Here is a 17,386-nt window from a genome sequence, read left to right on the forward strand (position 1 = left end):
CAGTGCGAGTTTTGTTTTATTTTGATATCTGGATACTTGTTATGCGTACGTTATTTTTGTTATTAAACATTTGAGGTAAAAAATAAAAAGTGTCAAAATGCCAAGAGAACGCAACGGAGAAACTGGCACAGACAACTCTTGACATATTTCTGTGTCTGTGTCTGGTGTTGTTTTTGGCTGCGCTTCGACAATAATTCAATTCAGCGCAATTCAAACGAAATGAAAAGCTAAAAATATGCCAAATCTAAGCACGGCAAAGGTGAGCCATAAACGATTAGCAATCAGGTTTTAGCAAGAAGCATCCCCGAGTTCTCTGCCGACGCTACCAGGGGGCCAGAAGATCAGCAGAAGATCGAGTCCAGTTAGATCAGGTTGCCACCAAGAGTGGCAAGTAATGCGAAAAAGAGGCAACAACTGGCATGCAAAATTGCTATGATCCAAAAGTATCAAACTGAAGAACATGCTGAAGAACTCGAAGATCACTTGAAGATCCAAGCCAGACAGAGTATTGTAGAGCTACACTGAGCAAATTTACACATAATTGGTTGATTTTCAGAATTGATATACTTATTATCAGAGTTCTCTTTCAAAACTAAACATATTTGAGACTCTTGGGGATCAATTGGTTACAGAACCTAATAAAAGGATCGTAGATTGTCTACAAAAATCTCAATATATTTTCCGCTCAGTGTATTTAATTTGTGTTGTAGTCTTTTGCGTAGGTGTAAAAACAATAAAAGTTCCCACTTGACTAGTTGAAGATCTGCTTGAAACCTGAAGAGCAGCTGATCGCATAAATTAATTTTGGACTTCGACTTGTCAACCACTTGACGAGAGCGAACTAAAGATGTTTGCATTCAGGGCTATAAGAACTGCGTGTAAATTTACTTCAATGATCAAAAACGTGTTTTTTGTTGTTTGTAAAAATCTGATTTTTTTTAAAAAACATATTCAACTGGTAAATACGTAAACAAAAAGTGAGTTATTAATATAAAGCCTTAAGTTCTTTTATAGACGACGAGAAGAATTTCAATAACTAAAACTGATCAATGCGAAAAAGGTCACAGGTCAGTTTATTTACTGGCTGTGATCTATTTAAAGCAAAATATTCAGATTTAATTATTGTTTACAAGTAATTAAGATAAATATATTAATGATCAGTTATCATTCTAAGAAACGGCTCTCATAAAAACATATGAATAGGCTTTGAATTTTCTTTTGTTTTCAATAAACGATCTTTGTCAAATTATGATAAAAAACAATGTTATATTATGTGGCAATCGTTTCAAATACTCTTGCAACTAATTTAAAAACAAACAAGTAAGTTGAATGTGCCCGACTAGGGCATAAGCTGAAGCTTATACTTAAGCCTAATGCAGCTATAAACTGAAAGATACTTTATATATCTATACTTTTCTAGATTTGGTGACTTCAGATCCGAAAACCTATAAAATTGGCTCATTAAATAGGTTTTCGGTATCGATTTATATCGATTTCTCGACTCGACTCGACTATTGATCAAGAATATATATATACGTTGTGGACTCGGAGATGCTTCCTTCTGCCTGACACATTCAGCAACACAAATACCCCTTTTAGCCTTCCCTTTTTAGCCTTCTTCCATGGACACGTAAAGCACTTGAATTGTGCTGCTAATATTCAAATAGAAATATCTGCAGTTCAATTTTGAAGGATCTGATTTTTAGGCTCTTAGAAAAAGCTGTTCGCATATTTCATAATTGGGCCATCAGCGATCGCTCTTAACTAATTGACATATTTAGGCATTTATTCGTTTTGTGTTATCAGTTTTATGCAAAACATTGATCGATCATTGAAGCCGAGCAGCTATGCAAAACGATCGTATTAAATGGTAATTAGCATTTAAATGATCGCACAGCGGATTAATAGTCGATTTGTATGCCAAGCTGTTGTTTTGACAAACAATGCGAATACAAAACAAAAACAATGGCAAACTAATGACATTGGGGACGCCCCCAATGAGAAGTGGGGGCAATTACGGCGCGTAATTGGGCGCGAAATGAAATAAATGCAAAAACTACAGAACAATACGTAAGTTGTGCTGGATGCAAAGCCGAAAAAGTGTTGCTAAACAGATAAAACCAATCGAGAAGCGACAACGAAAACAATTGACACAAAAAGCGCAGATATTGCCGTATTATTTATAGAACAATTGACAGGCCACTCAAAATATTGGAAAGCATCCGTTCCCGTTCCCGTTCCCGTTGCTGTGCCCCAAACCCCATCCATTCGACATGTGCCATGGCATTTCAATAAATGTGTATGCCCAATGTGCGGCAGAGGCTTTTGGGCCACTTAAGCGCAATTACGCGTGCAATTTGTTTTCATCTCGAGCACATAAATAATAAACACACGAACCGGCTGTGGCGTATACGTAATATTTTAAATGATTTTATATTTTTATTGTCATTTAAATGATGCCCACTTCTCCGCCTTCTGCTCCTCCTCCTCCGCCGTCCACTGCCCCTCGCAGCCTCTTCATTCAGTGCGCCAATGGAAACAGGTTCTTAACTTTAATTTGTATTATGAATACATTTATAAATATTGGCTTCACCACCTCCCTCCCCCCCTGCGACCCGCAGCCTGTTGTTGTTCAGTCAATAAAATGTGTGGAAGGCGCCTTGGAATGTCAACGCAAGCCAATCGAGGGTATTAACATCAATCGATCGTGAGTTCATTCATGCCACTGATAAGCCCGCCATGTCGCCCCAAAAACCATCGGCAGGCATTTAAATATAGAAACATTGTTGATCTGCGTCTCGAAACATATGTCGACACCATATCGGGTAGTTTTTGCGAGCAATGCCAACAAATTGTACACGATCAGTTGCGGCGTTGCCAGACGTTGCAAATCTCAAATCTTTTGGTCATGGCAACACTTTCCATAAGCTTACAAATTCATGAGAAGGCGGAACTCTCACACATTGGGCGAGTGATCGCTGCAGTTCTTCAACTGATCTTGCCTTTTGCATGTGGCTACCTAATTAAATCTAATCTAAATAAAAAGTAAGTGATCCCATTTGCTAATGAGTAAGCACTTTTGACTTAAACGATTGCTGCCATAGATGATTCACGCCAGATGATCAGCCTATTGTTGAGTGTCTAAACACTGAGGAAATAAACATTCTCGAACAAGGAACTATTTAGTAAGCATTTACGACTACGTGAAAAGATCGCCAAAGATTACACGGCGCTATATACAAAGGTTCACTAGCTCACACGAAATGTTTTCATTGAAATTTAATTGAAGGATAAAGCATTGATGCAATGGTAAATAAGCTAATTTCAATTAAAACAAAGCGTTTAGTTTCTACAGTTGGTGAGATATAGAAAATTCATGGGGCATGATATACATATTATCTGATAATTTTGCAATGAACCTAAGATAAGCCATTTATCATGAAATACGATTTGATCAAATGTGCAATCAATTTTTAGATTTATTTAAATATTATATTTATAGATATCATGACTCAAAATAAAAGTTAACTTCTTAAAGGATCAGAAGACAAAACTGAAGAAAAATTTAAACAGTCAAGAAGAATAGATAAGTTGAAAAGGAAGAAGGAATAGGTAGCATTAATGATAATCGAAGTAAAAGGTTTTCGATATGCAAACTATGGAGGAGTGTATCTCTTATAATTAGATACTGAGTAATAACTCAAAAAGTATTAGTTCGAGTAAAATCAAAATGGCTGCCGTGATTTTTCTGATGCATAGAAAACAAACTAGAGCTAGCTAATTGGACAGGCTCGTTTATTTACCAAATATTAATGCTAATTCTAAGCTGTCGTATATGTATTTCCTGGCCTGGATCATTATCATGTGACATTCCTCTAATTGTTAACAGCATTCTTAACGTGCGACTGTTAAGGCAATGTAATGATCAAATTTACATGAACATAAAACTAACATGTATGCTCCTCCCCCTTCTGCCCCACCCCACCCGTGGCTGATGTACAATTGACATATTTTAGCTTCCTGATTGCCATCATCGAAATCGTCATCATCATCATCATCATCATCATTTGCTAATCAAAAGAGACAGCAAACAAAATGCCACAAGACAACTGCAAAGCATGCAACATGCATGATTTGATCGCCGGCCCAACTGTCCGGACTGTCAGTCAACAAGTTAGCGACAAGATAAACGCACACACACACACTCGCGACACACACACACACACACATGCGCAAAGCATGCCAAAAATGCAGCGCATTCGAATCATTTAAACATAATTAAGCGGTTAGTCGGCCGTATAATTTGAAGTGAGCAGCGTGGGTAGAGTAGAGGGAGTGTGGGGAGTGTCTGGAGTGTGGTGAGTATAGAATGTGGGGAGGTAACTCTTTGCACCCTGCAGCCCGACAGCTCGCGTTCACCCTCTTGCTCACTAACATCAAATTGAGACATCAATTGAAAGTTATGTCGAGACCATAACGGGAAAATGTTTATGTGTGCATGCATGTGTGTGTGTGTTTGTGTGTGTGTTGTCCATGTTGAATGTTATAATTATGGGTTCCAATAATTGTCAAGTGTCGGACTTGCTGTCAATCTGTCTGCGCTTCTTTAGCGCAAGGCAAATGCTGCACACACACACACACACACACACACACACACACACATTCACACACTCACACATATAAAGAAAGAAACAATTGACAACGAGTATGAGCCGGAATTTTGTGACTCTTTTTCTTTACAGCACATTCGCATATAAGTACGTAAATTGATCGAGGCAACGGGCTGCCGTTTGTTTCTATATCAAAAGCTCGTGCAATTATTTATGTTATTTTTAAACTTTTTGTTCGCATACCCTTTACGTAGGGCCATTTACCTTTTGTTAAGAACTGTGTAAGTATTTCTTAGGAATAACATTTTTTTTTGCGCGCAGCAATGGAATACGAGACTTCTTTATTATTGTTATTACTTTATCTGTGAACAACCAATTCAGAATATGTACGAGTCCAAATTACAGGACTTTATTTGTGAAAACCCAAAAATAAAATATACATCTTGGACTTTTTGGGAAAATTGAGTTTAAAATCGAGTTTGTATGCCATTAAACTTCAAATCGAATGATCGATTAAAACTCAAGCTTCAGTAGATTTGCTTCTAGATAATTCAACTTAATCCAATAAAAACCCAAATTTTACAAATATAATTTCTTATGAACATATTCAAATCCAAATCCAAATTTATTGGCAAATCGAAATACTTTCGATAACATGAGGTTCAATAAATATAAAGTGAAGTTTTCTTAAATAACTTTTTGCTTATGCCCGTAATAATCCAAATGAAATATGATTATATCATATCATTAAATGAACAATTTACTCTCTGAACCCGCAAGGGTATTAGATGTGCGGCTTAACAAGCAATCCATAAAATTAGATATGTAAACGCTGGCAAAAAGTCGTTAATTCTGTGACTTATTGGCAGAGTTATTCGATTGACCCGCTGAAAAGCAACTGACCCCGCGACTAATTACAAATAACGCACAGATCGCAGCTGATTTATGTTGAATTTAGCAATAAATGTGACTTCAATGCCAGGCGATAGAGCATCACGAATCGGTATCCAAAGAGCGTACACTGCCTTTATCGCTGGGCCTGAGTCAAATACTCATTAGTCCCGGCGACACGTTCGCTGATCGATCGATCGCACGGCCCGCGAAGGCAATTGATCGCCTGATAACGCTTTTAAAGACAGCCAGATACAAATGGAGTCCGAGCCAACTAGTTGGTACGGTTAGTTAGTTTAGTTGCTGGCATTAAATGTGCTAGTTTTTTTTTTTCTATCATTTTTGTTTTTGCCACGCCTATCTATGGAGGCGCAAAACAGTTGCGAGTGCAACGCGTTCACATGGCAAACGAATATATCGGCGACTCCATGGAACCCCAATTGGCATGCGGCTCACGTTCGATCAATTAAAACCTTCGCACAGCGAAACGCAACGGGACAACGGGAAATAACAGCCGGGGGGAGAGAGAGAGAGAGAGAAAGAGAGAGTGAGAGAGACAGAGAGCGCAAATAGAAATCTCAGAGAAAATTGAAAGCAATAGCAAAAAAAAAATACATAAAATAGCGAAACAAGTGCGGAATTAGATTGGATTCGGTTGGGTTTTGGGGCGGTTCAAGGGGTTGATTTATGTACGTGTGTGTGTGTGTGTGTGTGTGTGAGCAATAGCATGCCAAGGCTGGCTCAGTTTATAAAGTATAGGAAGTATCGTCCATGGCTGAAGATAAAGATAGTTCCACATGGAGAACTCGCAGCCCTTGATAGCGCCTGCAAATGCAGAGTAACCGTAAGTAAAACGAAAACCTTGTTGAGATATATGTACATACGTGAATAATTTAAATATTTAAAGTGGAATTTATTTAAGAAATTATTCGTAAAGTAAAGCTTTAAGGAACAGTTTTAGCAGAGAGGAAACTTTAAAGGGAGCACTTCTCGAAGAAGCCTTAGCTTTAAAAAAATCTTCCGATATTAATATTTACTTTAATTTTAGCTTTAAGCTTTAAGCTTAGAACCCTTTATAAACAGATAAATAGATCCAAGAAAGCTTTACATCTTTTTGCTTTATTTTAAGACAAACAATTTACATAAAATTAGTTGTAATTTAGCCTTCCGAAGAACTCGGAAAGTTCCTTATAATTCTTCAAGAATGTTTTGTAGATAAAACGATAAAGTTCTACAACAAACAATCATATCAGCATGAAGAGCTCTCAGAAAGAGTTTCTGTCAACACAATTCTGCGAAAGTTAATAGACCTATTCTTTATTGCAAATTGTGGTAACAGGCACAGAGTATTTCAAGTAGATAAATTGCACAATAATATACAAATCATAAGAAAAAGAAAGTCGAATAAAACGGCAAATAAAAAGCTTTCGCCAGCTGTAGATACGATTTGTTTTTTTTCTTTTTCTTCTCAAATCAAATGCAAACTCGTAGCCTATTTGCAAATATGCGTCACACATTAGAGCCGTGTTTTCTGATCTGCCAAATAGAGCAATTACAACTTTCCATTACAAATAGAGCTGGGCAAACAAGCTGAGCATACTTTACATATGTAACACACACGCGCACACACACACACACACGCACACACACAGAGATAGATACACGCTTTGGCATTTCCGCCATAAGCATTAAGCAGCCCATCGAAATGGCATCAAACATGCATTTCGCAATGAAGCGAGCACAAAACCAGAATTAGAACCAACGTGACGGCTCAAATCTGGTCTGAAATGTGGCTTTGCCTGGAGACCACACAAACTGCAGCTGATTATGAGTCAGTTGTGATTTGGCGCTGACAGTTGGCGGCTTCTGTTGTTGGCCAAGCAGAAGAAGCTGTCAGTGAGTGTGTGTGTGTGTGCGTGTGTGTGTGCGCATTAATTAAAACACCAATTTGGACATTGAAGCCGACGTTAAATGCCGAGAAATTGCACGTCTGGGACAGGAACTGCATATGGGCATTACCTTTGTGGCGACTCCACTTGACTTGGGAACAAGAACTCAGAACCCGACGACGACGAGGACAATTTGCACTTTTAACGAACGACAAACGAGACGACGCCTAATTAATTTGTGCGTTAACCAGAACCGTTACAAAAATTAATTGAGAAACGCGTCTGCGACGATCGTCAAGCGTTCAATATGCGCGCCAAGAATTTTCGGAAATTCCGCCTTCGTTTTTTTTAATTCTTTTTGTTTTTCTTAGTTGTTTATTTATTTGAATTCGATTTAGTTGCGAATCGGCGATTCTCGTTTTTTATGTACCGCAGCGAATGAGCGACGCTTGAGAACTGACGGCGAGAGAGCGAGAGTCGGACGGCAAACGGCGAAAACCGTAGCGTAGCTATCGATAGTAGTTGACAATGCTGCCGACGTCGACGTCTACGTCGACGTCACTTGTTATCGAAGCGAGCACCCAGAAGCTGTCGCAGTCGCAGTCGCCGTCGCAGTCACAGTCGCCGTCGCAGTCGCCGCCGCCATCGTCGTTGTTGTTGTTGTTGTTGTTCTTGTTGTTGCCGTACGTATGTCGTTTAAATTAAACTCGGAATTTGGCTGAAACCAGTTGATTGCACGCACACACACACACACACACACACACACACACACACACACACACATACATACAAATGCATACGATCAGTACATACACACACACACACATACACACACAGCTTGCCAGTTGTTGACGCCTTTGCGTCTTTGCTGTGATTCGTGCGTTGGTTCGATTCGCTTTAATAGAATGGTTGTAACAACAATACACACGCACACACACACAGCTGGGCAACTGCATTGAGGAGCTATGCGATCTAATTGCTCGCTCGCATGATACAACAACAACAAAACATTTAAAGAGCAAGAACTACAACAACTACAACAAGCATGTTGTCAGGCCTGGAAACGTTCCACTGACTATTTAATACCCGTGCCCCGAAGCCTCAAAACAATTAACGTCACGTTCGATTTTATGGAAAGTAAGAAAACAATTTTTAAACATTGCTGTTAACAAAAGATATTTGTTAAAGTGTTCGAAATTAAACAATTTCTATAAACAATAAGACAATATACAACATGTGTTGAGCGTCAATAATATCCATTATATTATATATATTAAAATAATTATCATTTATTAAATTGATTTATATATTGAAAGTTCGACACATTTTTTGCATTCCAGAAATCAAAATCTCCGTATTTAATTCATAAATCGCCTTTTTATCACAGATTCGATGTATATTAATATTTTGTATTTTATTTTTTTATATATTATATTTAAAATATAGTTCATGTTATTTTATTAATATGCATGGATTTTGTTTATTCTATGACAGGTATGGTAACATATTTATATATATATATATCTATATATATTTATATATGCCACGCCTTATCAAATTAAACTTTCTGATTAGAATCTTAAGCACATTAGTTTTACACCTGACACTCAAGAGTTCTTATCTGCGCCCTGTTTAAGTTCTGTCAGATAAAAATAAATATATACCATGGCTTATAAACAAATAAATATTCATTTAGAAAACACTTGTTTTTATTAACAAAGTAAATAAACAGATTTTTGTAAAGAACATTTTCTCGCATAGCATACTTTTGGGCTTTTTATCGTTAAAGGGCTTCTGGATACTGTTTACACCATATTTTCATACTAATATGTGAATTTGTTTCACAAAATAAACAAAATAAACAACTTATTCGAAGGGATTATGTATACCCAGCTTAAAATGTTACCATAAGCGTTGCCACTCGGCTTTTAAGGTTGCCAGCCTGTTTTGTAGTGTTGTAAAATTGGAAAATATCATCTACAAACATGTAATTGCAACAATTTTGGGTTGCCAGCCCGTCTTTGGTTTGCCAAAGTAAGTATACGCCTAATATGCCACTAATGATTCACAAAGTGTTACAAAGCCTTCAACACAGCCCCTCATACCCGTTGTGGCTAGCATTGGGACGGGTATCAAGCGGCACATCCACTTCCAGGCACGCATCGCAGCCGATGAACCTGCTTTGGAAAGATTTCCTATTGCATGCATATTTATGAGTCGCTTGGGGATCAGAGCATTCCACTTGACATGCTCGCAATTTCGAGGATGTGAGCTAAATATCTCAATTGTGTATGCGCAGAGCGGAGCCCACGGAATAAATTATGGTGAAATTGAAAGATCTTTTTGAAGCCAAATAAGTCAAAACAAACTTGAACTTTAAATAAATTTAGTGAAATGGCAACTAAGTAGAGAACTTTTAAAATATAACGTATACGCAGTGAACACCCCAGTATTTACAAATTGAGATAAAAACGCGTTTTAGTTAATTAATTCGTATTCCTATTTGATATATTTACATTTCCACAATATATCACGTATACGCAGCGTACGATATTCAACACTTAATCCCATAACTTGTCGCATTTTTGACGCACTTTTTGTCGTAAATACTTTTGACAGTTTCTTGCATTCGCGTTGTCTCAAATTAACTCTTAAATATAGTCAACTGACAGGCAACCGCTTCTAAAAAGTTGCCAGCAATATTTTTGTGCCTGCAATTCCAATAATTTTTATAGACTAATTTATTATCGAACTGAACTATAAATCATTCTATATGCTTCACTCTATATTTTTTTGAATATATATTAATCGCTGCGTAGCTCATTCGCATTTCGTCACAGCCAATTGTCGATTCTTGAGCTTTGCTTACTTTATTTTTATTTATTTTTTTTGGTTTTTTTTTTGTATTTGCCGTAATTATAAAAGCTTGTTTTTAGTGCCTGGCATTTAGGAAAAGTGATTTATTTATTATAAACAATATTAAGCCGCGCATGTAAACAAAGCAATTCGCTGAAAAGTCGAGCAACGGCCAACTGGACAGTTATCAAAGCGAGGGCTGCTCGTCAAGTATGTCAAATAGCTCCACGGTTAATAATGACAATAATTCGAGATCAGGTAATCAGTCAATCAGTCAGTCAGTCAGTCAATCAATCAATCAGTCCATCAGGACAAACAGTTGTTTATATATACGTATATATATTATACATTAAATATAGATATCTGATAAATTGATGTTGAGAATTGATATCGCTTTTTAACTTCCTTCGCGATAATCAGGCGATAGTAGCTCAATGGGCAAAAGGACTGACTGACTCCTCTCCTGACTCTAACTGTGCACAAAGACCTCACACCTATCCCGTGGTAGATAGAAAAGCGATATCGCAAATCGAGAAAAACCACTTTTATATACAAGTTCAACATTTGTTAATTAATTAAAGAACGATCAACCCTCGCAGCGGGGCTTTATCAACACGCACACACACACACACAGACACACACACACAATTGTCGTTTTTGTAGGACGTAATACCAATAAATCTCAAACAAATACATATACAATAAATTATTATTAGTTATTTTGTTATGTACTATTTGCATTTTGAGTCTAACGCGACGCTTGACTTTGAGGTTATGTTCAGCTTTGGGAGTTGGGTAGATGAAAGACACGACTTCGAAACATGACGATTATTATTATTGTTGCTATTGTTATTATTATTATTGTTGTTGTTGTTGTTGTTGGTTTTCTCTGTTTGCATTTGGTGACATTGGCGGCATTGATAAGCTGTGCGAGTTTATGTAATTATATGCATATACACATATTTTATTTAATTGACGTAATGGAAAGGTTATTTGGGCGGCAACGATAAAAACACTAATAATAGCAATGACAAAAAAATAAAACAGCCCATGCGATTGTTGTTTTTGCATTCGGAAATGCTGCGGTCGTAAAATAAGATAATAGGTTTAATGCGAAATAAAGACAAGCCAATATGGCATAATATTGGCTGGAACGATAAGCGAAGTACGCGAAACGTATGCATAAAATATAAATAAATACGTATTTTCATATAATTTACAATAAGCAATACAAATAATTTTCATATTTGCGATTTTCCAAGTTTTCTCATTCATTTAAATCGTGAGCTTTTCAGTTGCTAACTTTACTTTTCCGTTAGCTTCTGTTGGCAGCGCTGAAAAGCAGCGGCAAAAGCTTTCAAGGTGAGCTTTTTGGTCAGCACTCGAGCTTATTCAGCGAAAAGCTCTGCTGCGCACAAAGCTTATCGACAGGCCGCTTGTCAAGCGACAATAAAACGGCACTTTTGTTTACAAAAACAAAAATAGCTGAATTAAAACAAAACACAAAATGTACACAAAAGCTGTGAACTTTCTGCCATGGTTCATGTTTGCCATGTGCTTCATTAATAAACAATATTTTACGGCACACGAAAAATAAACCACAACAACAATAACAACAGCTGTTCCCATGCGCAGCGCACTTAACGAGCAAAGAGCGTGCGTTACGTTAAACGTAATGCGCGCTCTTAAATTGATGTCGCGCTCTCTTAATTATTGACAGCCCCCTCGGACCACATTCCACAGCGCTAGATTTGACATTTCGTTTACTGCTACGTTGCGATCTCTCTTGCTCCTCTTCTTCTTCTTCTTTTTGATTATTAAGCGCTCTTCGCTCGAAAGGCGACCTGCCCGCTGTAAACGTAAACAAGCAGCGGCCGCGGGCTGCGCAGCGGCAGCGACGTCGTGTAAAGTAAAAAACTTGTCATTTCGGCATGAATTTGATATGCCGCTTATACAAGCGCAACGCAACGGGTGAGGGAGAGAGGGGGGAGGGGGCGATTGTAAATCTAATGACACCGCCGAATCGACAATTTGGCACTGCGCAAAAAAGGGGGCGCGGCTGTTCGAACTGTAAAAACGAAACGGTTCTCTTTAGTTCTTGAACGGGGACAAAGGAAAATGTAAGAACTCGAATTTTCTAGTGAAAAACTTCACTTGGAATTGAATAAATCTATTCCAGTATAAATAGTTAATACACGTTTTATAAAGATAATTGTTTTACCCTTGTTGCATGTGAACATCTGGCTTGATATGAACACGGCAATCGTTCGTAAGAAAGAGATAGCAAGAGTTATAGATTTAAATATATACATGCACGTTGAAATACTTGTTTCTTAAATCAAGAACATTAAGGTTTAAGATCTTGATTTAAGTATTATCCAAAGTACAACTTATGACATTAGTCAAGCATAAAAGCTATAAATATCTCATATGTAAATAAAGTATCTTTCATTTTAGAGCTATTTTCAGATATTTGTAAAGCGGATTTCTGATTTCCAACAAAAAGATTCTTATAATAAGAACTGCCATCACAATGTTCGAGTCTCAGCTGAATATGAGTGCAGAGTTCTCGAGATTTCCCAGTCCAGATACGATCATACATATCTCAAAACTAACTAATTAAAGAAGCAGAATATTGCCTTAATCTAACTATAACTAAGCTGAAAACATGAAACTGAAGGAAATTGTAATTAAGTTGAAAGATTCTTGAAAAGCTTTTATGATCTATACTCCTCCTATAAGTCCAAAGCTTCAGTTATACCATAAACATTTTTGAAATGGGGGAAAGAAGAAAGGATTTCATTTAAGAACCTTTATCATTGAAGAATTTCTATTTCTATTTCATTTTCATTTTCCATATTTTTTTGCATTAACTCAACTAAGCTTTAAAGTTGACCCTTCTTCAGTTTGGCGCAATAACTGATATTGAAACAATTTTATTGCTCCTTATCTAACTGCATTTATTTACATTTTATTTTGTTTTTTTTGCCCTATGCAAATAAATAAGTGGAAACAATAAATAAATATTGATATCGCACGAATTTCGAGTTTTGAGTAAGGAAATATTGCGCGAATGTTTATATTGATAAGGTTCATTTGCCGTGAAAGTTTCTTTCTGTTTACCCCTTTCAAATGCTTATCTAATGTATTCAAATGTATATAGATACATGATGAAGCAGCGTATAGAATATGTTCATTTCGCAAGAAACTAAAAATAAACTCAGGCCTAAAGTTGAAGAATGCTAAGCAAATTCTTGAGAAAGTGCGTTACATTAGATAAGTGAAGATAATTCTGGATGATCCGCAGAGATCAACATCAGATTCGACAGCAGACACGAATCATTGATTCCAATCCAATCCAATCCAATCCAAAGCGAATCTAAAGCGAATCTGGGGAAAAAGTCCACTTTCTTACAGAACAAATTGTAGCTAATATATGACATAATTCAAAGTAATACAGCCTAATACAATCTAGTACAAACTAATATACACCAATACAAACTAATAAAGCCTAATACAGAAAAAGACAGCCTAATACATTCTAATACAAAGTAATTCCACGTAAAGCAAACTAATATAGCCCAATACAATCGAATACCTGGTATATTCCTATCACTCTTTCATAACCAATTCAAAAGTGGGTGTACGCATATTTCTTCAGCCATTAAAATTTAACTATTATATAACTAATTACAAACAAATACAGCCCAATACACTCTAATAGAAACTAATACGCCCTAATACAGACTAATACAGCCTAATACAGAATAATTCAACCTAATACACTCTAATACAAACGAATACACTCTAATACAAACTAATACACCCCAATACACCCGACAACAAATTAATATAACCCAATATAAACTTAGAACTGATTTATTCTAGAAATTCTTTCATAACCAATGCAAAAGTGGATGTCCAAATATTTTGTTTCGGCCTCTTAAAGAGAACAATAAGGTCGGCGACGACTTCTTCTAGGCGTTACACACTTTATGACAGATTTATTACACCCTCTAAAGGGTATAGAACTGAAGGAAAAGTCTGCCTTGGGCAGCTTTCCGTTGGCTTAATAAAAAACAAATTAGCCAAACAACGCGGCCATTTTCTTGCCTGAAACAGTAACCGTTATTCAATTGGCCGTATTCACAAGTGGTAGAAAACATGCGATAGCCCACAGTAACAGTTGTTGTTGTAGTTGTTGTTGCTGCTGTTGTTTTTGTTGTTCTTGTTCTTTGTGTTGTTGTTGTTGTTGCGATTTGAAAAGCTGCGCAGTTGTAAAACGACGCCGTTGGCGACGACGCGTCGCAAAATACTCGAATAATTTTATGGCACAAATTGTCAGCTATTTTATTTGTTTTGTTTTTGTATTTATATTTTTCCGCGCTGTTTGCTAAACTTTATGACAAAAGCCTAAATATAGAAACAACGCGAACAGGCGCCGGGCTTTGGGTGGGGAGTGCAAGCGAAATGAATATGCAACAAGTAAAAGGGCGCTTGCTCCAGACTGACCTGCTGGCAGATACCCTGTAAGCAACTGCAAATTGCGTTGACAACTTATATTTTATCAATAAGACGCTATAAACCGGGCTTGACCGAACCTTTTTCTTAATTTCATTTTCTTTTTCCCGGATTTTCCACTTAGTAACAAACATTTCTAGACTCCTAAGTCCACATTTTCCGTCTGGAGGAATGGACTAATTCGTACAAAATGCATTGCATTTTCACATTCAAATACCCTGTACTCGCAAGCATGTGTAGACAGTATCGTTTCACGCACACTCTTCCACTATTTCGTTTCATGTGCATCAATATGGGGATACATAGGGTACTTAACAATAATTCTTAAATTATTGTCGAGTATATGTACATATCGTAATAAGTTATTAATATTCAACAGACGTACTCATTTCACTTATCGAATATATTTAAAGTTTGTCGATTAATGTTATTTATATGCTAATAATGGACCCTGATATGTACAACTGCAAGCCTGTTACAAACGTATTCACAATTTCATAACAGCCTCTCTCTTACACATTTGCGAACAGGGTATAAAAGCGATAAAAAAACAACAGTTACAACAACATCAAGGGCTTCAGCTCTGTGAGCTTTGAAGCTGAGCTTCTTCATTGAATATTCAATGCAGGCACAAGGCACAAGGGCACAAAATCATGCACACAAATACACACGCACGCACGCGCGCACACACACACACACACACACACATACGCACACAGCGCACATGCAGAGAGCAGCACGGCTTAAGGGCGCTTGAAATGGCGATAGCCTCGTCAACTTTCCACTGGATTGGATTGTGCAATCGCAAATCGTAGGCGTAGTCCATAAATATCACTTTATGTGTGCATGTGTATGTATGCATAAAGTAGATGTGTGCGTGCGCATGTGCATGTGTGTGCTTGTGAAATAATAAATCATGCAACGGTAAACAATAATTGCATATTAATACTCACATTTTGACAAGTTGTTGAAGAAATGAAGACAAAAAAAAACCTCGAGAGCGCCAGCAGCGGGCTCGCTCTCTCACTCTCTCTCTCTCTCTCTCTCTCTCGCTTCCCGTTTACACTCTTTCACGCGCGCGTTCTTCCTCTTGATGCTGTTCAGCCGGCTTTGCTGTTGTTTTCGTCACTGTTTCCACTTGTTGCTTTCACATGCATACATATATATATATATATATATATATATATATTTTATTGCCGTTGCTTGTTCTTGTTGTTGTTGTCCGTTCTCCACAGGAAGCACAAAATTAAGGCACGCATGCAGGCGGCGAGACGCCAACGTCAACGTCAACGTCAGCGTCGCTGCACTTTGGTACTTTTGTCACAATGCTATTGTTGTTGTTTTTTTTTTTAGGCTCAGCAACTTAACGTGAGCACTGAAAGAAGACACGAAGAGAGCAATAAGCTGTTGAGCGTCATAAACAAGTGTAGCATGGCATTTGCGCTCTCCCGCGCTCAGTTGTTATCACCTGAGCGACAAGCACACGCTCCCACTCTCTCTCTCTCTCTTGCTTTGACTCTCTCGCATAGTTGGCCTGTCTGCATTGGCTGTGCTTTGTTGTTGTGTAGCGTAGTTAACTTGACAGGCAAAGGCAACAACAAAATATTGTTGCTAAAAATAGAATCGCGCGCGGGCAGCACAAATAACAAGCGAGACAGAAACGAAGCACAAATTGGAAAAAGAAATAACAACAAAAAGAATGTGAAACTACAAAATACAACGAAGCATAGAAGAAGCACAAAAGCAGCTGTGAGGCTCAAATGGAAAATGATTTGCAAAGAAAATGCGACGCAAAATTCACAGCCAAGGCAGCTGCGTGGGCAGCTGCTCTTTTTAGATTCTACCAGGTGCGAGCGAGACAGGGCGATCGCAAGGCTGCAAGCTCTGATTGATGTTGAAGTGCAGCTTTTCCAATTGTCAGCTACAACAACAACAACAACTCAACGAAGCAAATGCGTCATGTGTGAAACAGAATGAGAGAGAGAGAGAGAGGGAGAGCGTAGAGAGGTGAGTTTGTAGCATAAATCAAATCAAATTCTTGCCCATTTCTTGACACGCTTTCAATGCACACATCAAAAAAAAAAAAAAAAACAAACGCAGCAAACGTTTAATTTATTAATTTTCTACTTTAGAAGAACGTGCTTTGTTGTTGTTATTTGTGGTTCTTGCCGCTGCGACTAACTAAAATGTCAAATGAACGTGTCCGCTCTCTCTCTCTCTCGCTCTCTCTCTCTCTCTGTTGCGCTCTGCCCCTTTTCAACTCTCGTTCGCATGCAGCGCAAGGCTGACAAGTGCATTTTTCATCAGTCAATGATTTTTTTTCGATATTTTCAATTTACAGTTAGTTACACTTAACAGCGCTCAACTTGAATATGTGCAGTGTGTTAAACATTTACGTTTTATGCTAAATTGCTGCACATATGGAATAGAACGTTGTGGTTTTCGTTGTAGCTGTTGTTGTTGTTGTTGTTATTAGAATTGAGCACACGGCGCGATATGCGCTAGATCGTCCGACTAACGCGTTCGACTAGAAGCGACAGCAACAAAAACGAGCACGCGGCGAGACGGCGTTGCGTTTATCTTGAGCGGTGCGAGGCGTACGCTACGAAAGCGAGAAAC

The 17,386-nt window shown here is 37.7% G+C and overlaps 1 protein-coding gene across 3 annotated transcripts in view; it reads right to left on the reverse strand.

Moving 5' to 3' along the window:
• for (cGMP-dependent protein kinase for) overlaps positions 1-17,386 on the reverse strand; it is a 44,199-nt gene extending 26,813 nt beyond the window's left edge. Inside the window, exons 1-2 of one of the 3 annotated variants that reach the window (XM_032438693.2) lie at positions 17,164-17,386; positions 15,721-16,142 (exon numbers count right to left, since the gene is read on the reverse strand). The gene's annotated coding sequence lies outside the window, so the exon portion shown is untranslated. Of the gene's footprint in view, positions 1-7,520; positions 7,708-15,720; positions 16,143-17,106 lie in introns of those variants that run through there. The other 2 variants (XM_032438694.2, XM_002052490.4) reach the window with 2 other exon arrangements.

This window comes from Drosophila virilis, chromosome 4 (genome assembly GCF_030788295.1).
Source record: "Drosophila virilis strain 15010-1051.87 chromosome 4, Dvir_AGI_RSII-ME, whole genome shotgun sequence".
In the NCBI taxonomy this organism is placed as follows: domain Eukaryota; kingdom Metazoa; phylum Arthropoda; class Insecta; order Diptera; family Drosophilidae; genus Drosophila; species Drosophila virilis.